This window comes from Macrotis lagotis, chromosome 8 (assembly GCF_037893015.1).
Source record: "Macrotis lagotis isolate mMagLag1 chromosome 8, bilby.v1.9.chrom.fasta, whole genome shotgun sequence".
Lineage (NCBI taxonomy): Eukaryota > Metazoa > Chordata > Mammalia > Peramelemorphia > Peramelidae > Macrotis > Macrotis lagotis.
Window position 1 is genome coordinate 65058460 of NC_133665.1, and position 26522 is coordinate 65084981.

Genomic DNA, 26522 nt, shown 5'->3' on the forward strand with positions numbered 1-26522 from the left:
AACCATAGAAGCAAATTAATATCAGTAATAAATGTATATGCTCCAAATACTTGGCATACAAATTTATAAAGGAAAAGTTACCTAAGCTACAAGAAGATCCATTTGGATCTGTGTGTCTTTCATTTGAGGTCTCTGAATTATTTTTTTCATTGTGTTACAGTCTGTATAATAACTATTTCACTGAGTTATAACTATTTATGCCTTTTAGCATTTGTTTGCAGTATCTCTGAACTAAATAATGCATAGTCAGTTTTGGTAAAAGTTCCATGTGGTGCTGAAAAATACATATTCTGCTACTCTATTAGCTTTAGTTTTTCCCAGCAATTTGTCCCATATTTTCCCTTTTGTTCTCCTTTCTATTAGACTTATAAAAATTAAGAAAGGATATTGCAATCTCCTGTCCCATATCTTCTTTAGCTCAGATAACTTTTTCTTTATAAATTTGGATGCTCAGGCATTTGTTTTCTTATCCAATCTGTCATAGGAGTTATGTTTGGAGATTTTCCCAGAGCAATATAGATTTGGAATCATCTACACAGAGATGATAACTGAACCAAAGGCACTGATGAGATCACCAAATGAACCAGTACAGAGCAATGGTCTCAAACTCAAATAGAAACTAATGTCACTAAACATACATAGGGATCCCAATGGGCCATATATTCATTTAGAAAACCACAAATTAATCTTATCTAAGTTTTGTTGTATTTCTTTGTTAAATATTTCTCCAATTACATTTTAATCTTTTTCTGCTCACTTGAGCTTTGTGGGCTCCATGATGCCTTGGTCCTAGTATTTGACACCACTGTTATAACTATAGAAGAAGAAAGCTCAGAGTAAAGTTTGAGAAGACACCAAAGATTAATGATATAACATGGATTAAGATCCCACAAAAAAGACTGAAAAGTATCAGTTTGTTTGTCCCTCCTTTCAAAGAAGACATCAGGGAGGTGATGCCATGACAAGCATGTGAATTGGATTTGAGTGAGAAGGAGCTGCACTAAGTCACCAGCCTCACTTTCTCCTCCAGAGCCATTTGGGTCCAGTGGCCAGATATGAATCAGGACAACTGGAGATGGCCCAGGATGTGAGGCAATTAGGGTTTAGTGACTTGCCCAAGGTCACACAGCAAGTGACAGTCAAGTGTCTAAGGATGGATTCAAACTCCCAGTCTCCTGATTCCAAGGCCAGTGTTCTAATTACTGCATCACCTAGCCTCCTGTCAGACAAATAGGAGGAGAACCAGAAGAAAGCAATATCACAAAAACCTAGAAAAGAGGTGCTAGGAAGGAACTAGGTATCAACAGTGTCCAATGTTCAGAAAAGTCAAGAAAGATTAGAATTAAATTTTGCAATTATAACATGACTTCACTGAGATTAGGAATTGTGTTTTTGTCATTTTTGTATCCCCAGTGTTTAGCACAGTCTGTGTCCCATAGTAATGCTTAATAAACTCTTGTCAATAAACTGAACTTAAAAGTACTTGGTAACTTTGAAGATGGCAGTTTCAGCTAAATGATGAGGCTGATAGCCAGACTGTAGAGTATTCGGTGTCACATACACATAGCCAAAGAAAATCTCTTGGCTCATACAAACCAAGGCCAGACCTGGGAACTATCCAAAAGGTTCATTTCTCTCTTTGCCTCATATTCCCCCAATCTGGAGTTTATTCTGAGAAAATCTATAAATATAGTTCCTATCTAAATTTCCACAGATGGAGGGAGGTTATGGGGGGGGGGGTGAAGTAGAGAAGGTCACCAGCTTCTATGTAAGTATTCAAAGGAAGAAAAACAAATCAAGCATGGGAAAAAATATAATTTCACCATTCAGAAAAAGCAAAAATACAAAGGACTCATAGGAGCCAAAACAGATATAAAAAGAAGGAAGGAAGGAAGGAAGGAAGGAAGGAAGGAAGGAAGGAAGGAAGGAAGGAAGGAAGGAAGGAAGGAGGAAGGGAAGGAAGAGAGGGAGGGAAGAGAGAGGAGGGAAGGAGAAAGGGAGGGAGGGAAGGAGGGAGGGAGGAAGGGAGGGAGGAAAGAGAGGGAGCATGTGAAGGAGGAAGGAAAGGAAGAAGGGAGGAAGGAAGGAAGAAAGCAAGGAAGGAAGGAAGGAAGGAAGGAAGGAAGGAAGGAGGAAGGAAGGAAGGGAGGGAAGGGAGGAAGGGGAAGGGAGGGAAGGAAGAGAGGGAGAGAGGGAGAAAGGGAGAGGGAAGGGAGGAAGGAAGGAGGGAGAGAGGAAGGGAGGAGGAAGAGAGAGGGAGCAAGTGAGGGAGGAAGGAAGGAAAGGAGAAGGGAGGAAGGAAGGAAGGGAGGGAGGGAGGGAGGGAGGAGGAAAGAGAGAGGGAGCAAGTGAGGAAGGAAGGAAGGAAGGAAGGAAGGAAGGAAGGAAGGAAGGAAGGAAGGAAGGAAGGAAGGAAGGAAGGGAGGAAGGGAGGGAGGGAGGGAGGGAGGGAGGGAGGGAGGGAGGGAGAAAGAGAAGGGAGGGAAGGGGAGGAGAGGAAAGGAGAGGGAGGGAGGAAGAATAAATTTGAATTTGCCATCTAGCTCCTCTAGCTCCACCCTAAGAATCCTTATATCTCTCAATAATGGTAGAACTCCTTTCAGTCTAGATTTTCCCACAAAAAGCAAATACATTTGGGGAATTCTGGTTAGGCCTCTCCTTCCTAGCCAACTACACTATCTGAAAACATTCACAGGAATATTGAGAAATATTCAGTTCTGCTCTCTCTCCCCTAGCCCCTCATGGTTTTGCTGTCCAACTTCAGAGATCATGAAGGTAATTGATATCTATCTCCAAGAGGTACATTGCTCAGGAGGTCCCCTTTTTTGTAAGCAAAACTCTTGAACTTTGGTTCATTCATAATATAATCCCAAAACTGGTACTGCCTAGGAAACCATTCATCTTTGTCTAGAAGACTAGATTCTGGGATCATGCTGCCTAAGAAATCAAATTCCCCTCCTTTCTCTACATACTATCCATGAACTCCCCTCTCTGGCAATATGAGTAAGCACCTGCTTATCTCTTGTGCTTCTGCAGGGACACTTCTATTGCTCCAGCTGCTTCTAGCTCTTGGGTTGAGAATATCCATTTTCTGGTTTCCAGTGTCTGGCTTCCTATGCTAAAAAAAAAAAGCATATGCAGCCCCTTTATGCTTCTGTCCCAAGACAATCAATAATAATCACCAGAATAATAATTGGGGATGGAGGGACTTCTAAGAATGACTGATTTCTTTAAAGTTTAGAAAAGCTTTCCCATGTTTATTTTCCAGGAAGTACTAAAAATTATGCTATGTACAAAATTCCATGACCTAAAGAAGTTGTCATACCTCCACCAGTCTTTCTCCTGGTCTTCTTTTATGCCTGGGTTCAGATGGGAAGGGGATAACTTTCAGTATTAAATAGGTATTAGTATCATTTATACAAGAATAAAAAAAAAGATAGTTCATTAGATCTGATAAACAATCAAATATAAAATCCTCTATTAGATTTTTAAAGCTCTTCATAACCTTTCCAACCTCTCCAGTCTTCTCACACCATACTCCTTTTTTCATCCTCTAAAGTCCATGGATACTGGTCTCCTTGCTGCCCCTTGAATAAGATCTCCAGCTCCCAAGTGAGAGATTCCCAGATCCCAATTCCTCTGAATCTCGGTATTATCTGCATTTCGTGTAATGTTCTTTCTCCTCAACTCTGCTTCCTGATTTCTCTGATTTTCTTCAAATCTCAGTTAAAATTCAGACTTTCTTCAAGAAGTCTTTTTCTTTGTATCCCTAGTACTTAGCATAGTGCTTGGTATATAATAAGCACTTAATAAATATGTTTTGACTTAACAGTCAGGAACTATATTCTGGCCTTTCAAAAAAGGCACTAATTCTTATGCCCACACTCTCTATGAGTAGATGTTTTTCTGAATCTAGTCAGGAGTCATGCCTGCAAACTCATCAAACTGATCAAGGTCTCCTCTTATCAACCTCACTTACATTATTTCTGTAATTTTTTTAATCGAGTGACCCTGAATGTCACTTCAGTTCTCTGATCCACAGTTTTCTCATCTATGATATTGAGATAACTTCTAAATGTTTGTCCTTTTAGCTCCTCTGGGCCCATCACTCTACAAAAACCAGTCAAGGACTGCATACAGAATTCAATATCCATTCACAAATAGAATTCAACCCACACTACCAAAAAGCACAACAAAATCAAGATAGGTTATAGGTTAGACACACCTGCTCTAAAGGATTTTTTCATATACATTGGATCATTTAAATATACTTTCCCACATGTTGAAGCTTTACCTGGGTCAGTTTCTCTTTTTACTAATGATGTAAAGACATCCAAAAGCAAGAATGTTGCATGCTGTCTAAAATATTCCAAGAAAGTAATTCCTTTATCCTCTCCTTAAAACCTTAGCGAAATAATGTCTATTTAGGTTAGAGATGTTAATATAATCCTTCATGAAGCAGTATTACTTACTCCTTTCTTTTCCATAGATCTAATGGATTTCCCTAATTACATCAATACCATTTTATAATTTACATTTTACATTTTTGCATTAACTTTACATTACAAAATTACAATTTACAATTGCATTAATACCAGATTACATTTACATATAATCACTCTTACACACACATATATACATGAGGCAACAAAAACCTACAAATAAATGCAATCCTTGCCCTTGAGGAATTTAAAGTCCAATTGGGGAGACAACAATTAAACAAATATGTATATACAAGATAGATACAGGGAAAATGGAGGTCATCTAAGAGTCATTATAAGTAAAGGGATGAGGGGATGGAGAAAGACTTTTGGCAGAATGTTTTATTTTAGCTGAGACCTGAAAGTATCATGGGGTGGGGGGAGGATAGAAAAGGGAAGTATTAAGTTGAAAGAGAAGTAGAAAGAGTCCAGACTAAGACTTGACTCAGATTTCAATCCTAAAGCATTGGAAGATGGATGTAGCAGAAAGAACACTGGATCGGAATTAAGGAAAACTGGGATTAAAATCCTTTCCTTACCTATGTAACTGTGGACTTCATTTAACTTCTCTTAGCCTCAGCATTCTCACCTGTAAACAGATATGATATTTGCACTACTACCTTGCAGGATATCCATGAGGAAAGCATTTTATAAAACTTAAAGTGTTATAAATAAAGTAAATAAAAATTTGTTCTTATGAATCCAGAGGGGCTGCTTTGCATTCATTCTTGTTTTATTCTTAATAGTATTTTATTTTTTTCCAATTACATGTAGAGATAGTTTTCAACATTCATTCTTATAAAATATTCTCCCTTCCTCCCTCCCCTCCCCTCTCCCCAAGACAGCAAGCAATCTAATATAGGTTATAAATGCAAAATCGTGTTAGACATATTTCTATATTAGTGACATTATGAAAGAAGAATCAGAACAAAAAGGGGAAACCATGAGGAAGAAAACAAAAATAAAGTGAAAATAGTATGCTTTAATCTGCATTCAGATTCCATAATTCTCTCTCTGGATATGGATAGCACTTACTATGTTAAGTCCTTCAGAATTGTCTTTAATCACTTCAGTGTGGAAAAAAGCCAAATCTACCACAGTTGATCACATAATGTTGCTGCTATTGTGTACAATGTCCTGGTTCATCTCACTTCACTCAGCATAAGTTCATTTAAGTCTTTTAAGGTTTTTATAAAATTCATCTGCTCATCATTTCTTATAACACAATAGTATTCTATTACATTCATATACTACAACTTAGTCATTCTCCAATTGATGGTCATCCCCTCAATTTCCAATACTTTTTGCATTCATTTTTGAGGCAAAGTCAAGCACTGCTTGGAAACTCTACATCTGTCAGTCATCAGCCTTTCTTTCTTTTTTTTTAAGGTTTTTGCAAGGCAATGGGGTTAAGTGGTTTGTCCAAAGCCACACAGCTAGGTAATTATTAAGTGTCTGAGGCCAAATTTGAACTCAGGTACTCCTGATTCCAGGGCCGGTGCTCTATCCACTGTGCCACCTAGCTGCCCCCATCAGCCTCCTTTCTAAGAGGCTCCTTGAAGACCTCTCAAAACTCAGTTCAATTCAGTGAACATATATGTACCCACTAGTGCCAGGGGTTGAGATGACAAAGACAAAAATGAAAATCTCCCCTTATGAATAAAATCCTCTTATCTGTCAGACAGAGGAGAAGACTCTATATGACTCCCCCATATAAGATGGGGGAACAGGAAGAGATAATGAATGTAGTGAAGAGAGCATTGGACTTAGAATCAGGAGACCTCAGTTCAAATGGAGTCTGAAGTTTACCTACTGAAATGTCATTGACAGATCACTGAATCTCCCTAGGACCTAATTTCTTTTCTGTAAAATATGGGTAAAATTATTTTATCTACCTCACAGGGTCATTTTGAAGATTTTACATATATATATATATATATATGTATATTTTACATATATATATATATATGATTCTTTCCATCTTAGAGTACTAAAAAAAGAACTATTTATTAATAGACTGGGAGTAGGAGTTTTGCTGTAGGTACTAACAATCTTTGTTAATCACATCTACAATGTGTTAGTTCAGACCACAAGACTAGAGAATCTTCTGGCAGCTGGTGGCACCAGATACTAATTTCAGGATCAGTTTTCCCATCTTAAAAGCTCACTCTGCAAACCAGATCTTAAAAAGTAATGACAGGAAATACCCACAAATCTAATTTGGACAGTGAGGCTGTTTCCTTGTCCTGTTCCCCACCATTAACCCTGACATCACAAGTCAGTTGCCAGAAAGGAATGTTCTTTGACACCAGAAGAACTGCTTTGATCTTAAATCTGCTTAAAAAAATTTTCCATAGTCCTGCCTAGCTCTCAGATTCTCTGAGCCATTTTCATGCCTCTGTGCAAACAGCAATGCTTGAGCTTACAAGGAAAAAGATTGTACACAGCTTGTGATCTGCATCTGCTGCCCCAAACCAGAGGGCAGGAGGGCAACAATCTCCTATTACCTCCATACTCATTCCCAACAGCAGCAGCTGGGCTAAGTGTCTTACTTATCACTTCTCTACCCTGAAGGAGAGTTCCAATTGTGTTTACAAGGTAATTTCCAAGATGTTAATGATCACCTGTTCATTTTTAGTAAAATCAGCTATGTGACTTAGTAGACTGAGTGCTGGGCCTAGAATCAGAAGACCTGAGTTCAAATTCAATCTCAGAAATTTACTAGCTGTGTAACCTTGGTTGTCACCTCTATTTGCCTTAATGCACTGGAGAAGGAAATGGCAAACCTCTCCAGTATCTTTGCCAAGAAAATCCCATGGACAGTTATTGGCAGGGTCATGAAGAGTTGGACATGATTTAACAACAACAATTTTTAGTAAATTTTCTAAGGGGATGTATGTGATTAATCAAAGAGCTGTAGCACTCTTTTTGAATATAAACATTCACACACACACAAAGAGAGAGACAGACAGACAGACAGAAAGACAGAGATAGAAACAGATAAGCAGAGAATCACAGGAGTTAATATTTTCCTATATTTGTAAATATATATGTGTATGAGAGTATGCACAAAGGAGAATGTGGTTCTGTTTCGTGTGTAAGAGAAAAGACAATATGCTGATTTAAACATGAATATGTGTGCATGTACAAAAATGTATGTTGCTGTAAAAGAATGAGAATGATAGTATATTGCTATTCATGTGAATGTATATGTGTGTGTATAAGAATGTGTTCCCACAAGAATGTTGGTATGTTTGTGTGGGTGAGAAAATGTGGGTGAATATTCGTGTTTAGGAGTTTGAATATGTGTATAGGAAATATATTTAAGCATAGCATTGTGTATGTGTGTTTCTATGAGAATATACACTGAGCGGATTGTGCAAGTGTTTCATGTATGGGGAAAGTATCTATGTGAAAACACTTGTATTTCTCATCATCTCACTCATAGTCAATGTTTGATCACAAAGCTACATTTGTAAAAATGACAAGAAAACAAAATAATAAAATACCATAAACTACATGTGCCCAGAATATATAAACAGCACCTCAAGTGAGGCTGTCAACTTGCTAACTCATGATGTTGCCAAGCAGAAGTAGGACACCTTCTCAAGAATAGAAGCATATGGAATCATAATATTTCCAAATGGTAAGGGAGCTTGGAGATTATATAGCCCAACCCCTTGTTTTACAGAAGAGAAATTTTTAAAAAACTAGAGGAAGGGAAGTAATTTGCTCAAGGTCACATAGCTATGGTAGAAATCCAGATTTTCTGATTCCAAATCCAATGTCCTTCCACTAATACCAAATCAAACTGTTGATAAATATCAAACAGCAGGGGTTTCTTTTATTATTGTTTCAATTTCCAAATCTGTATATTTAATTCTTGAAGAAAAATTTTTAAAATGTATTTACACTGATCCATCAGGTGTCATTTATTATCACAAGGACAGGGTTTGCATAATTTGTGACTGTAGTTTTGTGAACTCAGAGAATAATAGCTTCAGACCCAGAAGGGACACCAGAAGTCATATCATCCAAAATCCCCACACTACAGAGATCCTTTTGAAATATCCTTGATTTATAGCTACCTAGACCCCTGCTTAGCTGTTTGTAGTGACAGAATGCTAGCTCACTGCTTCACTAGGCAGTGTGTCACATTATTATACATCCTTAATGATTAGAAAGTTCTTTGCTGAGTCTTTGCTGAGCTGAACTCTCTACCCTGGGTTCCTAGTTGTGCCTCCTGGGAACAAGTAAAACAAGTCTAATCTCCTTCAATCAATCAAACAACAAGTATTTATTAAGATTTTACTCTGTGGCAAGCTCTGTGGTAGATACCGGGGATACAAAAACAAAAATGAAACATTATCTGTTCTCATAGAACTTATATTCTTTCCATGATGGTCCTCCAACTTTTTTTTTTGCTTTCTGTCCCTGGGTCTCAGGCACTGAAGGTCATACCATCACCAGGCATTGGCTCAGAGAACCATTCCCTCTTAGCATTTCCTTTGGTTCCCCTAGGGAAGAGATTAGGCCAATGACTACTAATTATAAGTGACTATCCCCAAAGGACCTAATTGCAACAGGTTTCCATCTATAAGCAAAGCCCAAGGGAATGACCTTTGCCATTCTCTGAGACCAGGAACTATATAAACCTTCCATCTACTCTGTATATATCTTGTATATACCTAGTTATACATCATCTCCCCTTTCAAAATGTACATTCCTGAATATGGACTATTTTTTGCTTTTCTTTTTACCCCCAATTTTTATAAGGCATAATGTTGACCATGTTATTGTTCATCTTTTGTTTTAGAAGATGACCAATGATATCACAGGTGAGGTCTTGACTTGATCATAAGTTGGATTTAAGTGAGGCAGAGTTTGTACAAAGTTATCAGCCTCACTCTCATTTCCAGTCACCAAAGTGGTAGGACAAAGTCAAAACAACAGGCCTGGGATGCAGGGCATGGCCTTGAGGGTCTTAAGGGTTTGACCAAGTTCTAAGTTCTCCATAACACCTGCTTCACAGCAGTTGGAAACCCTTCTCCTTTTTAATTTGCTGAATTCCTACCCATTCTTAAAGTTCAATTTAAATGCGATCTCCATGAAACCTCCCTTGATCTATTAGTTTTCCCCATCAGACAAATGAGGAATTTGGTCTAGATTGCATTCAAGGACTCCTCTAGCTATAAATCTAGGATCCTGAACCTCTCCCTCAGACATATTATGGCATTGTGCCTGGGTCTCTCAAAGTCACATATAATGGATAACTGTGTTCTCTAGCTATATATGCATGTGCTTTGAACTCCTACTGACTTGTCAGATCTACAAGAGCAGGGAACTATATGTCTTATTGGAACTTATCTAACATCCAGTACTCAGCATAAGTGTTTTGAATCTCTAACTCTATCTATCTATCTATCTATCTATCTATCTATCTATCTATCTATCTATCTTAGTTGAGATTACTCAGTGTCCTGGAACTCTGCCTGGATTGTGTTTACAATGTAATTATTTGTTTGAATGTAGGACCCAAGGTTAGGTATGTGGCACAATGGAGATAGGTCCAGGTCTGGAGTCAGGAAGACTCCTTTTTCTAAGTTCAAATTTGACCTTAGACACTTGCTAGTTGTGTGACCCTGGGTAAGTCACTTAATTCTGTTTGCCTCAGTTGCCTCACTTGTAAAATGAACTGGAGAAGGAAATGGTAAAACACTTGAGTATCTTTGCCAAGAAAACCCCAAATGGGTTCACAAAGAGTCAAACCCTACTGAAACAGCTTAACAGCAACAACAACATAGGACCCAAGGAGCCCAGTATATGACAATTGAAAGGAAATCATTTTTCCCTATGATATGTGTTGCAAGCCTATCTAGGGACAGGACAGTCTGATAGGTTTTTTCCAAAAAAAAAAGAGGGCCCATGACAGAGTGTTCAGTTCACTGCTGGAATTCAGTGATCCTCAGGAAATGATCAGATCCAACCACTGGAAGCTTGCTAGTGGGTGATAAGAATTCACCTTTACTAAAGTCAAACATTCAATAAGCATGTGTTAAAGTGCTCTGCTAAGCACTGGGGATACAAAGAAAGGCAAAAGACAGTAAATACACAAGAATATAATGTGTAGAAAGGGGAAGTGGTACAGGGTATAAGTAATAAGACCCAGTTGCCAGTGACTTTCTTCAATGATTAATTGTCAAAGATTTGACCCAAAGAAATAAAAGGGTCTTCTTTAATATGCATTACAAAAAATGATAGGTAGAAACTACTATTGTATATAATTGGAAAACAAATAAAATATTTTTTATTTAAAAAGAAAACTGTTCCCAGAACACTGATGGACTAATTTTTCATATTTCAACTGGTTATTTGTCATTGTGTACAATAGATGTAAACATAGTCTTTGAGCTTTTCTTAAATTTTAATTTCACTCCCTTAGAGGTAATTCAAGTTTGACCTTTCTTCATTAGCAGTGGAAAAATTATCCACTATAATTCATGTGCGAACTTCCGGCCAAGATGGTGGAGAGAAGACAGGCACAGTTCTAAAGTCACCTGATCTCCTCCCTGTGTATCACATGAAACAAACCTCTTAAAAGAAATCTCACCTACAAAACCCAGAAAGAAAAGCCAAGAGAAAGAACATCTACCTCGGGATTTGTCTCCAGCAGGAGCTGTGGCTGAATTTGGGCGGGTGAGTCTGGGCCCAGAGGGAGGATCAGCCCCAATCAACCAGACTAGCAGCTGAATTGGAACCAGGAGTCTGAGGGCCTGAGAGCCGGACCTGCTGGATCAGAGGTGGGGCTGGACCATGGGGGCATGAGTCTGCAGGGGAGCAGAGGCACTGGTGTTGGAGCTGTCCCCCTGGAGATCCCGGACAGGGCTGGGGGGAGAATTTTGGAGCAGGGGAGCAGCGGACACAATCCCTGGGCTCCTCTGGGCTGAGTCCCATTATAACTCAGACTTCTCCCCTAACAAACAAATGCAAACTACTTCTGCCTCAGGCCCAGGTGTGTGAGCAGAAGAACCAGCCCAGCTGAGGAATGACCTCAGGCCAGGGTAAAGCCCACCATTGATTGAAGGCAAAAGAATTCAATACCTCCAACTCCTCCCTTCAAGGAAAGGGAGAGGGCCTCAACCAAGGTCATAGACACTCCAGAGAAAGCAACCATCACCTCCTACTGGCCAGCCAGAGAAACCGCACTCAGTGAGTAAAGCCTTTAGCGATCCCAAGCCTCTGTGAACCAGCCCCTCCCCAACTCAGGTCTTAGCAAAATGAAGAAGGGTCAGCAGAAAGGTGGATCCATAGAAAAATTCTTGGAAGGGAAAGACACTAACTCAGAGAGACCTAGAACCTCTGAGGAGAATACAATCTGGTCTTCAGCACAGAAAGACTTCCTTGAAGAAATAACGAAGGAGTTTAAAAATCAATTAGAAAATTTGGGGGAGACAATTAACACCTTGCAACAAGAAAACAAATCTCTCAATTCAGAGTTTGAGGTATGAGACATCTATATGATCACTTTTTCATATGCCTCTCTTCCTAAGATATTGATCTGGGAAATTTGGAAGATTTTTATCAACTCAAAAAGCTTAAACAATGGCAGCATTTTCATTGCCTTCTTTTCTGAACATTTTAATACTTTATGCTGCTCAGAGACTACAAAGCAGCATGTAGGGTCTTTTCAATAGTACATTATCAGTGGAAAGAGCACTAGCCCTGAAATCAGGAGGATCTGAGTTGGAATCCAGCCTCAAACACTTAACAATTACTTAGCTGTGTGACCTTGGGCAAAAACAAGAAAAAAATAGCACTTTATCACAGTTTAGTGCCTTTTATAAGTCTTTGTAACTAATAATCTAAATAACTCCTGAGTTCCTGGAAGAATGCTTCCCCACTTTTGAATTATTTCATGAGTTTTTACTTCCTGACATTTAGATGGACTTTTTCTTTCTCTTCCTCTCTGTCTTTCTGTCTCTCTCTGTGTCTGTCTCTCTATGTCTGTGTCTGTGTCTGTCTTTGTCTCTGTCTCTGTCTCTGTCTCTCTCTCTCTCTCTCTCTTCCACCTTCTCATGCCCCCTCCCCCCCTCCATACAGATTTTATTTCCAGTGGGGGAATTCACTCACTGTGTATTGTATGGAATATTCTAAACTATATAACTTATTTGATTGTTAGCTGCTTTGATAAATGGATTTATTTGCTATTATCTGACTGTGATAATATAATTTTATAATTATTATCCAATGGAAAGAGATCAAACCTTTGGATGTAGCTTGGGGTAGACCTTCCTATGTTTAAATTGTATCTTGTTTGGGCTCCCCTCACCATTCCATGTCTTCTTCTAGTTAGTATAGTAAAATTATAAATAGTATAAAGTAACAATAGTAGGAAGTAAGATTGCAAAGGGAAACTTAGAAGTCATATATAGACTGTCCTATAAATTAAAGGAGCAGGTTACTTGCAAAATGTTTCATAGAAACCACTAGAAATTTTCATAAATGAACTAAAATCACATTCTGAGATTATGTGCTAAATCAGGGAAAGCCAGTTAGGACTAACTGTAAGGACTTCTTAGTTCTGCCCATATGTAAGCCTTAGATGAACTCCAAACATCTTCAGTAAGACCAACCAGTAAATTTTATGCTAATGAAATAAACCTAAGGTATTATTGATAACTTTGAGATGATATAGATATATTAATAAACTAACCCTAAGATGTTTCAGATAAGTTAGTTTGTTACCTCCAAAAAGAGATCCCCCCAATAAAAAGAACATGTCAAACACCTGCCTTCCAACACTCCTCCATCTATTTTGGATCCATGTGGTCCTAGTGCTCCCAACTCTGATTCATGATTAGGTGACTACTCTTCTTCTTCCTGTGTCTCTCCCCCTCTCCCTTGTCTCCCTTATGTTGACTACTCCCTCCACCACCCCATTCCTGACCCCACTCTGTCTACCTCTTCAATCCCTCCCTTTAGATGTTTGTCTCTGTACTCTCTGTGTTCAGTCATTTCCCACTATTTGTGACCCCATTTGGGGTTTTCTTTTTTAAATTTTTAAAAATCATTTATTTATTTATTTATTTTAAAGATTTTATTTATTTTGAGTTTTACAATTTCCCCCCTAATCTTACTCCCCCCCCCCCACAGAAGGCAATTTGCCAGTGTTTACATTGTTTCCATGGCATACATTGATCCAAATTGAATGTGATGAGAGAAAAATCATATCCTTAAGGAAGAAACATAAAGTATAAGAGATAGCAAGATCAGACAATAAGATATCAGTTTTTTTCTAAATTAAAGGTAATAGTCCTTGGTCTTTGTTCAAACTCCACAGTTCTTTCTTTGGATACAGATGGTATTCTCCATTGCAGACAGCCCCAAGTTGTCCCTGATTGTTGTACTGATGGAATGAGCAAGTCCATCAAGGTTGATCATCACCCCCATATTGCTGTTAGGGTGTATAATGTTTCTCTGGTTCTGCTCAACTCACTCAGCATCAGCTCATGCAAATCCCTCCAGGCTTCCCTGAATTCCCATCCCTCCTGGTTTCTAATAGAACAATAATGTTCCATGACATACATATACCACAGTTTGCTAAGCCATTCCCCAATTGAAGGACATTTACTTGATTTCCAGTTCTTTGCCACCACAAACAGTGCTGCTATGAATATTTTTGTACAAGTGATGTTTTTACCCTTTTTCATCATCTCTTCAGGGTCTAGACCCAGTAGTGGTATTGCTGGATCAAAGGGTCTGCACATTTTTGTTGCCATTTGGGTGTAGTTCCAAATTTCTCTCCAGAAAGGTTGGATGAGTTCACAGCTCCACCAACAATGTATTAGTGTTTCAGATTTCCCACAACCCTTCCAACATTGATTATTGTCCTTTATGGTCATATTGGCCAGTCTGAGAGGTATGAGGTGGTACCTCAGAGAAGCTTTGATTTGCATTTCTCTAAAAAGTAATGATTTAGAGCAATTTTCATATGACTATGGATTGCTTTGATCTCCTCATCTGTAAATTGCCTTTGCATATCCTTTGACCATTTGTCAATTGGGGAATGGCTTTCAAAAAAAATTTGACTCAGTTCTCTGTATATTTTAGAAATGATCCTTTTGTCAGAAATATTAGTTATAAAGATTGTTTCCCAGTTTACTACATTTCTTTTGATCTTGGTTACAGTGGTTTTTGTCTGTGCAAAAGCTTTTAAATTTAATGTAATCAAAATCATCTAGTTTGTTTTTAGTGTTGTTCTCCATCTTTTCCTTAGTCATAAACTGCTCCCTTTCCATAGATCTGACAGGTAAACTTAGTCCTTGATCTTCTTGTTTGCTTATAATATTGTTTTTTTTATGTCTAAATCCTCTATCCATTTGGATCTTATCTTGGTATAGAGTGTGAGGTGTTGGTCTAATCCAAGTTTCTTCCATACTAATTTCCAATTTTCTCAGCAGTTTTTATCAAAGAGAGAGTTTTTATTGCAATGGCTGGACTCTTTGGGTTTATCAAACAGCAGATTGTTATAATTGTTTCCTGCTATCACACCCAGTCTATTCCACTGGTCCACCACTCTCAAATAGAATTTATCTTAACTTAAATTGATTCCAAAATTATTTACTGAGAGCCTACCTGTCCTGGGGCTCCTGCTGTCCTTATTAGTGAGAATGATTGTACTAGGTATTGAGACCCTAACCCAAAATGACTACTCGGATTCCTCTCAAAGTGGCAGCAAAGATTTAAAATTTAATTCGGTTCTTTCAAGAAGTGGGGCAGTTCCTAACTCTCTCTGAGAGAGAGAGCAGGAAAAGCCAAATTACAGAACCTGAAGCAGGGTTTAAAAAACCCCCACAAAAACCACAACCCCCTTCCCCTCCTCTTTTCTGCTGACCCTTACAACAATTGGTCAAACTTGATGGTCTGAAGAGAAGGGGGGGTTGCTTGTCTTTGTTTACACCTTATATAGTTAGGGTGACATAATTTTTCTAGCCAGAGATCTGGGTTCTTGTGCTCACCTGATTCTTTTTTTTTTATTGTTTTTCAAGGCAATGGGGTTAAGTGGCTTGCCCAAGGTCACACAGCTAGGTAATTATTAAGTGTCTGAGGCCAGATTTGAACTCAGGTACTCCTGACTCCAAAGCTGGTGCTCTATCTACTGTGCCACCTAGCCACCCCATCACCTGATTCTTGAGAAATAGAAACTGAGGCCTATAGCTTAGACTAATTTAGCACTATGTTTCTGAAAAGTCAGCATTTTTGCCCCTCACAATGATCATGGTGCTGCTACCTTGAGGCTGGCTCTTGTTTTATTTTTGTCCTCTAGCATCTTTGTTGCCAGCTAGTCTTCCTTCCTTCCTCCACCTTATTCTCCATCTCAAGCCTTGCTTTCCAGTAATGGAACCATAACAATCAACATAGTTATTGCTATAAGAAAGGGCATGTCAAAGCTCTATTCATTGCCACCAAAATATTCATTCTTGGCCACCCCCTCCTCTATATGTTGTCCTCTTCTTCAGAATGTGAACTTCTTAAAATTAGGGACCATCTTTACTTTTTCACTTTTTATTCCTAGTGCTTAGCACACAATAAGTACTTAATAAATATTTTTTCATTCATTCATACAAAGACAAAGTATTTAATCACAAACATATTTTAAGCATCTGCATAGTATGTGCAGGGCTACCATAGGGAATACAGTGAATCATTGAAAAGTCCAACAAAACATTTATCAGACCCTATAATATACAAGACGCAGTTCTAGAAAACTGGGTAAAAATATGAAAATGAAAATCCTGCGATTCTTCAAGAATAATCTAGTAAGTGGGTCACATAGGCAAGGGCAATACAAATCAGAATATCATTAAGTGTATAGGACATGTAATAATGAAAGAAAGGAGAGATTTGTTGAGAGATGACTTTTTGCTAATGGAATCAGAGAAGTCTTCATGGAGGAGTTGGAACAAGAACTTGAAGGGTGAGAAAGTGAACAAAAAGTGAAAATATGGAGAGCTGAGGGGAGGTATCAATTCCAGGCATGGAGGATGGATGGCTCAATGTAAAGGCAGGAAATAAAAGACCACAATTGTATTAGAGAAGTAGTATCAAGCTAAAATAGATTTTGATTTATTGATGCCTATTAACTTAGACAAGCACAAATTAACATGGTCTATGCTTTATTGTATTTTCTTATTTTGTTAAACATTTCCCAATTTTAATATAGTTCAGCATGTGACTGAAGGCTGTGTTTGATACTTCTATATTAGAACCCAGAAGGATTAGTATCAAGTAAGACTGATAAAGTAGAAATAAACTATGGAGGGTCTTTCAAGCCAGTATCAGTAGTTTTTAATTTTATTTGACAGGAAGTAGGAATCTATTGAAGGTTTTTGAGCAACTTAGATCTGTGCAATAGGATTATTTTGCTAGCTATGTGAGGGATGGTTTGGGGAGGGGAAGGCTGATCAATTATGAACCTATTGAGATAGTCTAGGACAGAGAGAATGAGGTCCTAAACTGGAGTGTTGACAGTAGGACTAGAGAGGAGAAGACAGGTTGTTGCCAAGGCATTTGGCATACCTTGAGAGACTGATTAAATATTGGGAAGATGGTAAAAGAGGGAGAAGAGTCAATGATCAAGAAATAACAAGAGAAGTTAACTTTTTTGGGTGGAGGAAGAGAAAGATGATGAGTTCAGGTTAGGATATATTAGATTTGATGTGCCAGTAGGATACTCAGGTAAATATTTTTATCAGTCATTTGGAAAAGTGGTAAAGGAATTCAGGGGAGAAATTAGGTCAGGATAACTATATTTTAGCTATTGCTGTTCAGTCGTTTCAGTCATGCTTTATTCTTTGTGATCCTGTTTAGGGTTTTCTTAGCAAAGATACTAGAGTGGATTGCCATTTCCTTTTCCAACTCATTTCATAGATGAGGAAACTGAAGGAAACAGGATAAAGAAACTTGCCCAGGGTCATACAACTAGTAAGTTGTCTCAGATCAAATTTGAACTCAGGTCCTCCTGACTCCAGGCCTGAACCTCTATCTATTGACCTACCTAGCTGCTTTGATTTTAACTATAAATTAAGGTGAATGATCATTAAAATCATGGGAGTAGATGGAATTGCCTGGAGAGTGTAGGAAGAAAAGCTGACAGAACCTTGGTGCTATTTACATTTGGGGATGGTTGAAGGAAGGAAAGGAATAGGGATTCATCAAGGAGACTGAAGAGGAATAATCAGAAGCTTAGAAGAAAAAACCAGGAGAGAATAGGGTCTTGGAAGTCATGGAAAATTAAAAAAAAACCATAGTGGTCAAAAGTGCCAAATGTAGCAGAAAGGTCAAAGATGCTTTAGATCATTCATTGGTGACCTTGCAGAGACTAGTAGGAATGAAAACAAAACAACAAGAAAAAGTGAAGGGATAAGTGAGAGGAATCAGTGATGGCAGAACCTTAAATTTTTTTTTTAAAAAGAATTTTAACACTGAAGGAAAGCAGATAAATAGGATGATAGCCCTAGGGTATAGAATGGTCAAGGAGTGTATAGAATGTCCAGAGAGGTCTAGCACCCATCATGTGAGGGTCTGCTGAGCCTTTTTTGGGGTTACTCATCTATTTTTGGTGTCCATCTTTCCCAGCTCTTACCTGTGGTTCCAAGAAATTGTAGCATGTGTACCAGCCACACCCTGGTAAAACAATTTCAGTAGATGAGCTTAACCAGACTGAGGGTAACTTACAGGTAAACAAGGTAACTTGTCATTGATTTAGGGGGATATCTACTTTAAGCATGTGAAGTCTTCCCTGGTGGAATGTGTGGGGTAACAGTTTATTTTCAGGGTCATGAACATGACTGAAACAGGTGCTGTGAAGTGTTTATTTAGATCTTGCTCAGACATCAAAGACCCTGAGGTCATGCACTGATTTCTGAGCTGTCAACAATCCCAGAGTCATTGCCAATTGTCTTGACTTTTATTAAACCACTGGGCTTCAGTGACTCTGGAAGAGAGAGTGTGGCTGACTTATGCCAAATCAAGACATTGTCCTCTTTGAAAACAAAGAAAGAACAACAGCAACAAGAATGGCTAAAGAAAGTTTTTTTTTTAAATTAGAATGGGGGGTGATTTAAAGGCAATGAAGAAAGAGTAAATATAGAAAGATTGAAGGTGTGTGTGTGTGTGTGTGTGTGTGTGTGTGTGTGTGTGTGTATGTGTGTGTGTGTGTGTGTGTGTGTGTGTGTGTGTGAGAGAGAGAGAGAGAGAGAGAGAGAGAGAGAGAGACAGACAGACAGACAGACAGACAGAGAGAGAGAGAGAGGATGATTGTATAGTATCCCTGAGAGGAGGTTATTTAGTCTTTTCTTGAATACCTTCAGTACACCTTCAGTAACAAGGAGTGCATTAGCTATTAGTTCTTAAGATAGTTGGTTTCATTTTTGGGCAGCTCTGTTTATTAGAAAATTTTTCCTTATATTGGTGTGAAATCAGTCCCCTTGATTAGTCCCCCTGGAACAAACAAATCATCCTCCCTCTAGTACAAGATAACCATTCAGACTTTTGAAAGTAGTTGTCTCTGTAGATTTCTCTCCCCAGAGCTAGCCATTCAGTTCCTTCAATTTGTATGATTAAGTGGTTCCTGATTCCTAACCATCCTGATCAGCATCCTTTGGATGTATGCCAGTTTACTTTTGTCTTTGATCTCAGGACTAGTGTATGTCAGTAGTGATTAGAATATTGGTAGAACCTTTTGGAATCAATAGCAAAATCTCTCAGGTATGATCCCTCCTAATTTCCTCATGCCCATGGTCCAGCTCATTTTACAACCATAATACTGGTCCAAGACACACACACACACACACACACACACACACACACACACACCCTCCTACACATACAATCTGAGTAATATCCATTTTTTTATCCTCTCTATTTTCCCAATGTGGATGATGATATTCATGATATTCAGGATTTCACTGAGGAGTTTGTAATATTTTTGACTTAATGTGATTAGTTATAATACTGACTCATATTTATATGACACATTTTAAGGTTTTCAAAGCTTTTCCTCACAGCTGCCCTATGAGGTTGCTAAGTAGAAGGACTATCATTCCTGCTTTATCGAGGAGGAAATTGAGGCATAGGAAAAAAAAGAAAAATGACTTACGCACAGTCACAAAGTTGGGAGTTCCAGAACTGGTACTTTGGACTCATATCTTCTGGTCTTGAGTCTTGTATTCTCTGTGCTCTGCTATGATTGGCAGTGCAATCTAGGAAAACTTTGCTATTGATATCCTTTTTCTGTTTGAATTTCAGTTTGGATTCTAAGACTGGTCAACATGAGAATTTATACCTTGGTTTTACACCTTGCTTGATGGCATCATTACGCAACATATCTTTTTTTTGTTGTTGTTTTTTATGGTTTTTTTTGCAAGACAAATGGCATTAAGTGGCTTGCCCAAGGCCATACAACTAGGTAATTATTAAGTGTTTGAGGTTGGATTTGAACTCAGGTACTCCTGACTCCAGGGCCGGTGCACTATCCACTGTGCCACCTAGCCGCCCCACAACATATCTTCAAACAAAATCATTTCCACAGTCATTTATCAGTGTCCCTTCTAAAATGTGATGCCCAGAACTGAATGCCTACTTCAGACTGTTGCCTGTCCAGGGCAGAGAGGTCTGACCTGCTTTATCCTGAATGCTCTGCTTACATGAAATCAGACCATGATTGCATCAACTTCCTTGGCTGCCACTTTATACTGTTGATTCATGTTAAGTTTTTCATATTCTCTGGCTTGAAGTTTCTTTTTAATTAAGAAAGCACAATAATACCAATTAATAGCAGCTATCTTATAATTTGAAAGTATAGCACATGAATTATTTTTTAGCATGATATCTCATTTATTTTTTTAATTTAAATTTATTTTTATTAAAGATATTATTTGAGTTTTACATTTTCCCCCCAATCTTGCTTCCCCCCCCCCCCCACAGAATGCACTCTGTCAGTCTTTACTTTGTTTCCATGTTGTACCTTGATCCAAATTGGGTGTGATGAGAGAGAAATCATATCCTTAAAGAGAAGTCTATGAGGTAACAAGATAAGACAATAAGCTATCTGTTTTTTTCTAAATTAAAGGGAATAGTCCTTGCACTTTGTTCAAACTCCACAGCTCCTTATCTGGATACAGATGGCACTCTCCTTTGCAGACAGCCCAAAATTGTTCCCGATTGTTGCACTGATGGAATGAGCAAGTCCTTCAAGCTTGAACATCATTCCCATGTTGCTGTTAGGGTGTACAATGTTTTTCTGGTTCTGCTCATCTCACTCAGCATCAGTTCATGCAAATCCCTCCAGGCTTCCCTGAATTCCCGGCCTTCCTGGTTTCTAATAGAACAATAGTGTTCCATGACATACATATACCACAGTTTGCTAAGCCATTCCCCAATTGAAGGACATTTACTGGATTTCCAATTCTTTGCCACCACAAACAGGGCTGCTATAAATATTTTCATACAAGTAATGTTTTTACCCTTTTTCCTCATCCCTTCAGGGTATAGACCCAGTAGTGGTATTGCTGGGTCAAAGGGTATGTACATTTTTGTTGCCCTTTGGGCATAGTTCCAAATAGCTCTCCAGAAGGGTTGGATGAGTTCACAGCTCCACCAACAGTGTAATAGTGTCCCAGATTTCCCACATCCCTTCCAACAATGATCATTATCCTTCCTGGTCATACTGGCCAATCTGAGAGGTGTGAGGTGGTACCTCAGGGAAGCTTTAATTTGCATTTCTCTAATAATTAATGATTTAGAGCATTTTTTCATATGGCTATGGATTACTTTGATCTCCTCATCTGTAAATTGCCTTTGCATATCTTTGACCATTTGTCAATTGGGGAATGGCTTTTTGTTTTAAAAATATGACTTAGTTCTCTGTATATTTTAGAAATGAGTCCTTTGTCAGAATCATTAGTTGTAAAGATCGTTTCCCAATTTACTACATTTCTTTTGATCTTGGTTACATTGGTTTTATCTGTGCAAAAGCTTTTTAATTTAATGTAATCGAAATGATCTAATTGGTTTTTGGTGATGTTCTCCAACTCTTCCTTAGTCATAAACGGTTCCCCTTTCCATGGATCTGACAGGTAGACTAGTCCTTGACCTTCTAATTTGCTTATAGTATTGTTTTTTATGTCTATGTCCTGTAACCATTTGGATCTTATCTTGGTAAAAGCTGTGAGGTGTTGGTCTAATCTAAGTTTCTTCCATACTAACTTCCAATTTTCCCAGCAATTTTTATCAAAGAGGGAGTTTTTATCCCAATGGCCGGACTCTTTGGGTTTATCAAACAGCAGATTACTATAATCATTTCGTGCTTTGACGCCTAGTCTATTCCACTGGTCCACCACTATATTTCTTAGCCAATACCAAACAGTTTTGATGACTGATGCTTTATAATATAATTTTAGATCTGGTAGGGCTAAGCCGCCTTCTTTTGTACTTTTTTCCTTAAGCTCCTGGCAATTCTTGACTTTTTATTTCTCCATATGAATTTACTTACAATTTTTTCTAACTCATTAAAGTAATTTTTTGGAATTTTGATTGGTAGGGCATTAAACAGATAGTTTAGTTTTGGTAGAATTGTCATTTTTATTATATTAGCTCTACTTATCCATGAGCAGTTGATATTTGTCCACTTATTTAAATCTAATTTAATTTGTGTGAGAAGTGTTTTATAATTTTTTTTTTTTAGGTTTTTGCAAGGCAAATGGGGTTAAGTGGCTTGCCCAAGGCCACACAGCTAGGTAATTATTAAGTGTCTGAGACCAGATTACCCAGGTACTCCTGACTCCAAGGCCGGTGTTTTATCCACTACACCACCTAGCCACCCCTATAATTGTTTTCAAAAAAGATTCTAAGTCTGTCTTGGCAAATAGACTCCCAAATATTTTATATTGTCTGAGGTTACTTTTAATGGGATTTCTCTTTCTAGCTCTTCCTGCTGTTTCTTGCTAGACATATATAGAAAAGTTGAGGATTTATGAGGGTTTATTTTATAACCTGCAACTTTGCTAAAATTGCTAATTGTTTCCAGTAGTTTTTTAGATGATTTCTTGGGATTCTCTAGGTAGACCATCATGTCATCTGCAAAGAGTGAGAGTTTTGTCTCTTCCTTCCCAATTCTAATTCCTTTAATTTCTTTTTCTTCTCTAATTGCTGATACTAACATTTCTAATACAATATTGAATAGTAGTGGTGATAATGGGCACCCTTGTTTCACCCCTGATCTTATTGGGAATGCCTCTAGCCTCTCCCCATTGAATATAATGTTTGTTGATGGTTTCAGATAGATACTGCTAATTATTTTAAGGAACAGTCCATTTATTCCTACACTCTCTAGTGTTTTTAATAGGAATGGATGCTGTATTTTGTGAAAAGCTTTTTCAGCATCTATTGGTATGATCATATGATTTCTGATAGGTTTGTTGTTGATATAATTGAGTATACTAACAGTTTTCATAATATTGAACCAACCCTGCATTCCTGGAATAAATCCTACTTGATCATAATGTATTATCCTAGTGATGACTTGTAATCATTTTGCTAAGATTTTATTTAGGATTTTTGCATCTATATTCATCAGGGAGGTAGGTCCATAATTTTCTTTCTCTGTTTTAACTCTTCCTGGTTTAGGTAACAGTACCATATTGGTTTCATAGAAAGAGTTAGGCAGAGTTCCATCTTTCCCTATTTTTCCAAAGAGTTTATATAGGATTGGAACCAATTGTTCCTTAAATGTTTGGTAGAATTCAATTGTCAATCCATCAGGCCCTGGAGATTTTTTTTTAGGGAGTTCAGTAATGGCTTGTTGAATTTCTTTTTCTGAGATAGGGTTGTTTAGGTATTTAATCTCTTCTTCATTTAACCTGGGCAACTTATATTTTTGTAAATATTCATCCATTTCACTTAGATTATCACATTTCTTGGCATAGAGTTGGGCAAAATAATTTTGAATTATTATTTTAATTTCTTCTTCATTGGTGGTGAGTTCACCTTTTACATTTATGATACTAGCGATTTGGTTTTCTTCTTTTTTTTTAATCAAATTGACCAGAGGTTTATCAATTTTATTGGTTTTTTTTCATAATACCAACTTTTGGTTTTATCTATTAATTTAATAGTTTTTTTGCTTCCAATTTTATTAATTTCTCCTTTAATTTTTAGACTTTCTAATTTGGTATTTAATTGGGGATTTTTGATTTGCTCTTTCTCTAATTTTTTTTAGTTGCATGTTTAGTTCATTGATTTCCTCTTTCTCCAATTTATTCATATAAACATTTAGAGCTATAATATGTCCCCTGAGAGTCACTTTGAATGAATCCCATAGGTTTTGGTATGTTGTTTCATTATTATCATTATCTAGGATAAAATGGTTAATTCTTTCTATAATTTGTTTTTTGGTCCACTCATTTTTTAAAATGAGGTTATTCAGTTTCCAGTTTGTTTTGGGTCTATATCTCCTTGGCCCAGTATTGCATATGACTTTTATTGCATTGTGATCTGAGAAAGATGTATTCACTATTTCTGCCTTTCTGCAGTTGATCATTAGGTTTTTATGTCCTAGTACATGGTCAATTTTTGTATAAGTTCCATGTACTGCAGAGAAAAAAGTATATTCCTTTCTATCCCCATTCAGTTTTCTCCATAAGTCTACCATATCTAATTTTTCTAACAAATTATTTACCTCCCTAATTTCTTTCTTGTTTGTTTTATGATTCGATTTATCTAGATCTGATAGTGGGAGGTTGAGGTCTCCCACTAGTAGAGTTTTGCTGTCTATGTCTTCCTGTAGTTCTTCCAGCTTCTCCTCTAAGAATTTGGGTGCTGTCCCACTGGGTGCATATATATATTCAATATTGAAATGACTTTATTGTCTATGGTACCTTTTAGGAGGATAAAGTTTCCTTCCTTATCTCTTTTTTTTAAGGTTTTTGCAAGGCAAACAGGGTTAAGTGGCTTGCCCAAGACCACACAGGTAGGTAATTATTAAGTGTCTGAGACTGTATTTGAAGCCAGGTACTCCTGACTCCAGGGCTGGTGCTTTATCCACTACGCCACCTAGCTGCCCCCCTTATCTCTTTTAACACTATCTATTTTTGTTGCTGGTTTGTCTGAGATAAGGATTGCTACCCCTGCTTTTTTTACTTCAGCTGAAGCAAAATATATTTTGCTCTAACCTTTTACCTTTACTCTATATGTATCTCTGCTTCAAAAGGGTTTCTTGTAAGCAGCATATTGTAGGATTCTGTTTTTTAATCCACTCTGCTATTTGCTTACGTTTTAAGGGAGAGTTCATCCCATTCACATACAAGGTTATGATTACTAATTCTTTATTGCCCTCCGTGCTATCTTCCCTCTGTTTGTATTTTCCCCCCTTCCCCCTTTTATCTATATTCCCCAGTCTTTTGTTTCAGTGTGTTTGCCCTCCTATATCACACCCTCCCCTTTCTTTCCCCTTTCCCTTTTTCCCTTTTCCCTTCCCTTCCTTTTGTTATTTCCCCTTATTTCCCCCACTCCCCTTCCCTTTCTCCATCCCCCCCTCCCCTTTACCCCTTTTAATACTTGAAAGGTTAGATGTTTTATAAGTCAACTGAGTATGTGTAGGTTGACTTTAAGCCAAGTCTGATGAGAAGAAGATTCAGGTGTTTCTCCTCTGCTCCCTTTTCCCCCACTATTACCATAGGTTTTTTTGTACCTCTTAGTGTAATGAGATTTACCCCATTCAATCCCCTCCCTCCTCCCATCTCTTTCCTGTCCCCCTTTTTAGGGCAATAGTGTTTTTTTTAGATCATTCTATCTAAGTCATAGAAAATTCTAGGTGTCCATCCCTTTTAGTTCTGTATATTCTATCGAATAGAGTCAAAATTCCTGAGAGTTATTAGAGTCTTTCTCCCTAGTGGGGTTAAAGCCAGTTACATCCTATTAGCAGTCTCATGGATAGGTCATGAATGTCCATCATTTCTGGCTAGGTGTATTCTCTCTGTTAGAGTTACATTTCTCAAGGTTTATGAGAATCTTTTTTTTTTTTTTTACTCCCATGTTGGGATATATAGCCAGTTTCAATTTACTGGCTTGCATTTTTTTTCTTTTACTGCCCCCCCCCCCCTTTTTTTACCTTTTCATGTGTCTCTTGAACCTCCTGTTTGATGCCCAAATTTTCTGTTTAGCTCCGGTCTTTTCATCAGAAATTTTTGGAATTCTTCCATTTCATTAAATGTCCATCTTTTTCCCTGGAAGAGAAGGCTCAGCTTTGCAGGAAAGTAGATTCTTGGCTGCATTCCAAGCTCCCATGCTCTTTGAAATATCTCGTTCCAGGTCCTTCGATCCCTTAAAGTTGATGCATCCAGGTCCTTACTGTGGCTCCTTGATATTTAAATTGTTTCTTTCTGGCTGCTTGTAGGATTTTCTCTTTTATCTGATAGTTCTGGAGTTTGGCCACAACATTCCTTGGTGTTTTTATTTTAGGATCTTTTTCTGGTGGGGATTGATGAACTCTTTCAATAATTACTTTGCCCTCCGATTCCATGATATCAGCGCCGTTTTCCATCACTAGATCCTGTAATATTAAGTCCAGGCTTTTTTCCTCTTCAATGTTTTCAGGAAGTCCTATAATTTTCAGGTTGCCCCTCCTTGATCTATTCTCAAGGTCAGTGGTGTTGTTGATGAGGTATTTTACATTTGCTTCTATTTTTTCTATTTTTTGATTTTGTTTAACTGACTCTTGTTGTCTCATGGAGTCATTAGTTTCTGTTGACTCCATTCTTTTTTGGGGGGGAGGAGTTTTCTTCATTAACTGTTTGCAACTCCTTTTCTACTTGGTCAATTCTACTTTTGAAAGAGCTTTCCATTTGACCAATTGAGGTTTTGAGAGAATTAATTTCTTTTTGCATTTGCCCATTTGAAGATCTGAGAGATTTGTTTTCTTGTTGCAAGGTGTTAATTGTCTCCCCCAAATTTTCTAATTGATTTTTAAACTCCTTCATTATT